The 5,582-nt window shown below is 58.8% G+C and overlaps 1 long non-coding RNA gene across 1 annotated transcript; it reads left to right on the forward strand.

The window, feature by feature from the left end:
• Nucleotides 1–548: 548 nt before the first annotated feature.
• On the forward strand, nt 549–4,166 carry LOC135317588 (uncharacterized). Its single transcript, XR_010376384.1, has 3 exons — nt 549–878; nt 3,491–3,657; nt 4,118–4,166. It is a non-coding gene; the product is annotated as an uncharacterized LOC135317588 (long non-coding RNA).
• Nucleotides 4,167–5,582: the final 1,416 nt, after the last annotated feature.

Genomic DNA, 5,582 nt, shown 5'->3' on the forward strand with positions numbered 1-5,582 from the left:
GGAGGGGAGCCGGGCAGCGCTGCCCCACTGCTGCCCCACTGCTGCCCCACTGCTGCTTGCTGGGGTAGCCGTGGAGGAAAGAGGCTTGAGGAAGTCCCTTCCTAAGTCCAGCGGAAGCTGAAGAGGTTTTCTGCCAGTGGAGTTCCTGCTCTGGATGAGGTTGCTGCCAAGCACTGACTTTGTGCAGCCTGTGCTCCTGTTGACTTGCTGCTCTGTGTCACAACGGGGTTTGTCCGGCAACCGCCTGGTGAACAAGGCTTCCGTGGTGCTTCGCTGTGTGGATATTCCAAACCAGGAGAGGGGCGCAAGTTAACATTTTTGGGGTGAGTTGAGCTTTTTAAGTTTTGGAGCTGACCGATCCAGCAGAGTTGTGCTTAGGAAACCACACATCTGGTATTTGAGGGCTTGTTGCACCCAGAAATCAAGCAGGCTGCATCAGTGTGACTCTAGGGATTGTTCTGCACGACGAAAGCTAAAGTGCGGCATACGTCATTAACTCCTGGGCTGTGGGTTAGGCTAGATGAGCCACAGCTACAAGCTGTCCCACCTCAGCATCTTCTCTAGTGTGCTTAGGAGATGAAGCTGTGCCTTGCGGATGAACTTGGTTTAAACCCAGACGAAACCATGAGTTATTAGTGAAAGCCTGATTGCTGGTAGTTTGACGCTGCAGTTGTAATGTTAATAGGCAGGGAGAGAAGGATGCGGGAAGCAGGTGTGTGACTTCTGTGAACAGCGACAGCACAGGCGTGTGTGACCCTAGGAATCCAGGGCACAGCAAAGCCTTTGCTTCTGATCCAGCCTATTGGTCTCAGAGGAGCTTCCTAAAGGACGAGAACGGCATGCTCATCTCCGCAGGATCCAGCAGTTCCGTGGGCCAGGTAAGCCTTGAGTCAAAGAACCAGCTGGAAGCAGCTGTCACTGATACGCAGCTGGAGGCCGGTCAGTTCCTTTATCTCCCGTTACTAACATTCATGTCAGCGTAACGCAAAAGACCGACATTTATCACTTTCCTGGTGTGAAGCAGTGGCTAGATTTTATCTACACGTCTTGTCATCCTGGAACTGAGTGTTGCTGTCAAGCGTGCTTGCCAGTCTTGATTGCTAATTTAAACTGCTAGCGAGGGCTCTCCTGGCAGAGAGCAGTGCTTGTGTGTGCGTTTGGTGGCTCGCTTATGAAGAGGGGGCACTTGGTGGTTTGTTAGAGAGAGGTCTTTGGTGGTCGTGGTCAGGGAGTGCTGGAGAGCGCCTGGCACGGTTATAACGCCACGCTGCTGGCGTACGGTCAGACGGGCTCAGGGAAGGGCCCATGAGCGACCATCGGATACGGTGCAAGCAGTTCCTGGGCAGTGATCAGGAAATGGGGCAGTTGCTCAGAACTGCTACTTTTACTCTCTTCCCATCTCCCATCACTGGTTTTTTCTTTCTCTCTTTCCCTGTCTGACTCCGTGCCTGTATTTTCTAACTCCTCCCTGTCTGTCCTACAGCCTGTTGCTATGGTCTCCTTTCCATACACCTCTCTCCCGCTCCCTGGCCTTCTCCTTTCTCTGTCGCCGTGTCCTGGCCGCCTGTTTCCCCTCTGTGCTGCCGCCTGTCCCCTCTCTCCCGCCTGTATCCCCCGCTCGGCCGGCCCTGCTGCTCTCGGGGCCTCCGTCCTGCTCCCCGGCCCCTTCTGCTCCTCCTGCGTCTCCACCCTGGAGGCCGCGGCTGTTGTGCCCTTCTGCGCCTCCTTGCCCTGACCCACAGCCCCTCTGTCTCAGTCTCTCGGGGTCGTTTCCCGCCCTCCCCTCGCCCTGTGTCCCGCTCTGCGTCCCGGCCTCCCCCTTTCTCTCTCCCCGCTGCCTTTTCCCTCTGCCCCTCTCCCCGCTGTCCCCCTGCCCCGCTCCCTGTGCCACGTCTCTGTCCCTGCGCGCTCCCGGTGCCTTCTCGGTCTCTGTGGCGGCGGGTCCCGCAGCCCCGGGGGGGCGGCCGTGGGGCCTGCGGGGGGCGGCTGGCTCGGGCTGGGGGCGCGGTGCCCGCGCAGGGTCGGGCGGCGGGAAGGCGCGCCCCGGGGCATGCTGGGAGCTGGAGCCCTGGGGCAGGGGCTGCCGGGCGGCCATGTTGCCCCGGCCCCAGCCCCTGCCCCGAGGCCTGTCCCGCAGCCCCAGGCCGCCCCCGGGCCTGTCCTGGCAGCAGCCAGCTGGGCCTGGGCCCCGCTCCGGCCCCCCTGAGCTGTGCCTCGGGGCGGCCTCGTGGGGTGCGAGCTGTGAGGCACCCGTGGGTGCCCTGAGGTGGAAGGCAGTCGGGTGAGCGGGGCTGCAGCACAGGGAGGGAGGCAGGGACAGACAGACAGAGACAGAAGTGCCTGAGCTGTGCCATGTGCCTGGCAGTGCAGAGAGCAGGAACTGCGGTGAGTCCTGGGCCCCTGGGTCATGTCACCCCTCTCCCGCATCCCAGTCCCTCCTGACACCCCCTCCCCTTTCCCTCTGTGGATTTGTGGTGGGATGCGTAGCTACATATCTATGTATGTGTGTATGTGTATATGATATTATACATAGACATATACATAATACAAATATTATAATTTCAAAATATTTATTTGTAAAAAAATAAATCTATTATTTATAAAAATAGAATCATATTATCTTAAATGTAAAAATACCTGTTTGTGGACATAAGCCATCCCCAGCCCAGCTCAGCCACCCGCGGGGTGGGCAGGGGATGCGTTAACCCCCCACCCTCCCTCCCACTGAGCAAATGCCCGCAGGCAGAGAGAGGCGCTGCAAAGCCAACACCCAGCTCTTTTAATTTAAATGAGTATTTTCTCCCCCGGAGTGCCCCAGGTCCTCTGTGCAAGCTTCTAACAGGGTCGCTTGGTCCTGCATGCTGTGTCTTCCCAGTCATCGTGCAAACTGTCAGCATGGCATGGAAGCAGAGTGGGAAAGGTGCCTGCAGAGGTCTCGGGCGTGAGCTCACGGGGGCTCTTAGTGAGCACAAGCGGGTGCTGAGAGCCTGCCCTGCTGGAGGGCCTCACGCTGCGTTTGCAGGCTGTCCTGGCACTGCCCCTGAGCCGCCTGCACAAGTTGAAGAGTTGGCAGGTGCCAGTGGGAGGAGGTGGGACTGGATGGGGGGAGCAATGGCTTCTCCTTACAGGAAAGGCTTGTCCAGGTGGGACCCTAGTTGCCACCTGCCCTGGGCCGGTGCCTTTCAGCCGCACCATCCCTTGCTTGTTCTTGGCGAGTTGCTGCACACCGAGAGAGGCCAGAGAGCTTCTTCAGGCAGCGCACCCAGCTCGCTGCCATGCAAGTGCTTCTCCACTGACGTGCTCTTGTGACCCGTGAATTCTCACGGCTGCTTCTCTGTTTGGTACCCGCAGGGTCCGACCGAAGGCACTGTCTGCGGTTCAGAGCCGAGCTGCTTGGCCAAATCAGTTCTTAATCCTGTGATGGTCATAGCAGGAATGAGAGCCAGGGCACCCTTCTCCATGTGAACGTAGTTTCTTCTCCTCCTTCCAGCCTGAAAACCATGTGGGAAAGTGCTGGCCCTTGCTGGGAAGTCAGGGACAAGCCTTCATCAAGCTGTCTGTGCCAATCCTTCCCAGAGCAGTCACCATGGACCACGTTTCAGGACAACGTTCCCTGGAGACAGTATCTGCAGAGCTCCAAAGGACATGGCTGTCTACGTGAGTGGTTTCTCCAGAGTGGGGGGCTGGGGGTTGCACAGCGTTTCTAAGCCGGGGGTGAGTATGGGTCAAAGAGTCCAGCAGCCTCTGGCCTCCTCCTGGCTCGCAGAAGCAGCAAGCTCCTTGGAGCTGTATTGCGCTTCTGTCCAATATACTGTTCGAAAGGAAGGTTCTGGGGCATGATGGAACTCGGGGAGCTACAGGGAAGAGGAGGTGGCACAGCGCACTGTCCTAGCCCTTCTGGCTTTCAATCCCCGTGGGCATTTGTGACCCTCAGGTTACCCCCCTCCCCCTGGGAACATCTGCTCCTTCTCTGGGTGGCAGCCTAGACTCGCTGAGTAGGCAAGCGTGGCGTGCTACCTAGGTGCAGCTTCTTGTCTGCTCCTTGCGCTCGTCTTCCTTTGACTGCGTAGCTGAAATAAACCCGTGCTTCACCGACTGAAGTTCAGTCTTCCCACAGTGTGTGAGGCGCTCTGGTTTCTCCACCCCCGTGTTTCTCTTGGGCCTGAAGTAGGAACGTGAGGAGCAGGGAAGGCTCGTGGGACAGTTCACTTTCCGGGCAGTGCTGAATCACAGTCAGACCTTGCAGCTGAAGGTACGGGGACAGAGAGGGAGGAGAACTGTAGGAGAGGAGGAGAAATGCGCTTGGCTGGGGAGAAGCTTCCCTGCCAAAGGGCTATAGGCAGCCCTGTCCTTGAGCGTGTGCCACGCTGGCCTTTCTTCTGCTTTAACTTCTGAACAGCGTGTGCCTGGAGAGCTGTTCTTTTTCTCTTTCCTTTTGGGTTTAAGCTTCAGTGCCTACAACCACCGCAGTTGAAGCTAAAACCACCTTGAGTGTCTGGACTGCAAGTGGCTACAAGTGGCCACATCCCGTAGTACGCACTACTCCTGGCCTGCTGGTGAAAGACTCGAAATCCTGGCCTTTCTGAGGCCTCTGTTGCTGCTGGTAGCGAGCAGTGACAGGGAGGCCATTCTGCTTCAGTGCCTTTCTAGAGAAGGCAACGAGACATTATACTAACAGCACGGGGTCTTGTGACTGTGGAAGCAGGCTAGAAGACCTTGCCAAACTGTTTGCTGAAGCTTCTGGGAGCTGCTTCTTCCTTTACTCTTCTTGCAGCCAAATGAGGTAGAGCAGGATCACACTGTCTTGACCACGAGAGGTGCAAGGACCTCGCAGGGCAGCCGGAAGGAAGGTGTTGACCGAGGCCGTCACCGCGGCACTGCTCTGTCGGCAGTCAAATGCTAGAGAGGAAAAGGCAGCTCCGAAGAGGGGGGGACGGTTCTGGGCCGGTGGGTTATGGGTAGCCGTAGTCGTTGGCTATGTCCATGCTGGCCTCCCTCTGCACACAAACGTGCAGCTGCCCGGTGACACCTGCAGGGCCGCCCGCTCCTGCTCCTCCTGGGCCAGCGTCTTCACACGCTCCCGCTGGGGCCGCTGCTCGGGTGTGATGGGCACCGACTGCTCCTGCTCCTCCAGCGGGGTGGGCGCAGCCGTGAGCCCCCCCAGGGCCCGAAGGACAGTGGGGAGTCGTTGGGAGGTTGTGGCGGCATGTGCAGCTGCTGCGGCAGCCCCTCCCGTGGGGTTTGGCCTCCGTGGGCGACAAGCACAGCCCGCTCGGCTGCTGAGGTTTGGCGGCAGACCTGGTGCGTGCCTTGCTGCTCGATGGTGCCGCCGGTGCCGTGTCCTTCTTGCCGTCAGCGGGGGCTTGAGGCATCCAGTGCTGCGCTGGGTCTCGGGGCTGCCATCAAGGAATTGGGTTCCGGGTTGGGTGGTTGGGGCATCAGCCCCACCACCTTCACTGTGTGCCCCAGCAGGTGGAAACTGTGGCTGGAGTTGAGCAAGGGCACCCTCAGGACGATGCGGAGCATCCTCAGCGCCGGGTGGGGATGCTGCTCCTGGGGACTCTGGTTCCAGGCTGCGGTGG

The sequence above is a fragment of the Phalacrocorax carbo genome, chromosome 26 (assembly GCF_963921805.1).
Source record: "Phalacrocorax carbo chromosome 26, bPhaCar2.1, whole genome shotgun sequence".
NCBI classification, from domain to species: Eukaryota; Metazoa; Chordata; class Aves; order Suliformes; family Phalacrocoracidae; genus Phalacrocorax; species Phalacrocorax carbo.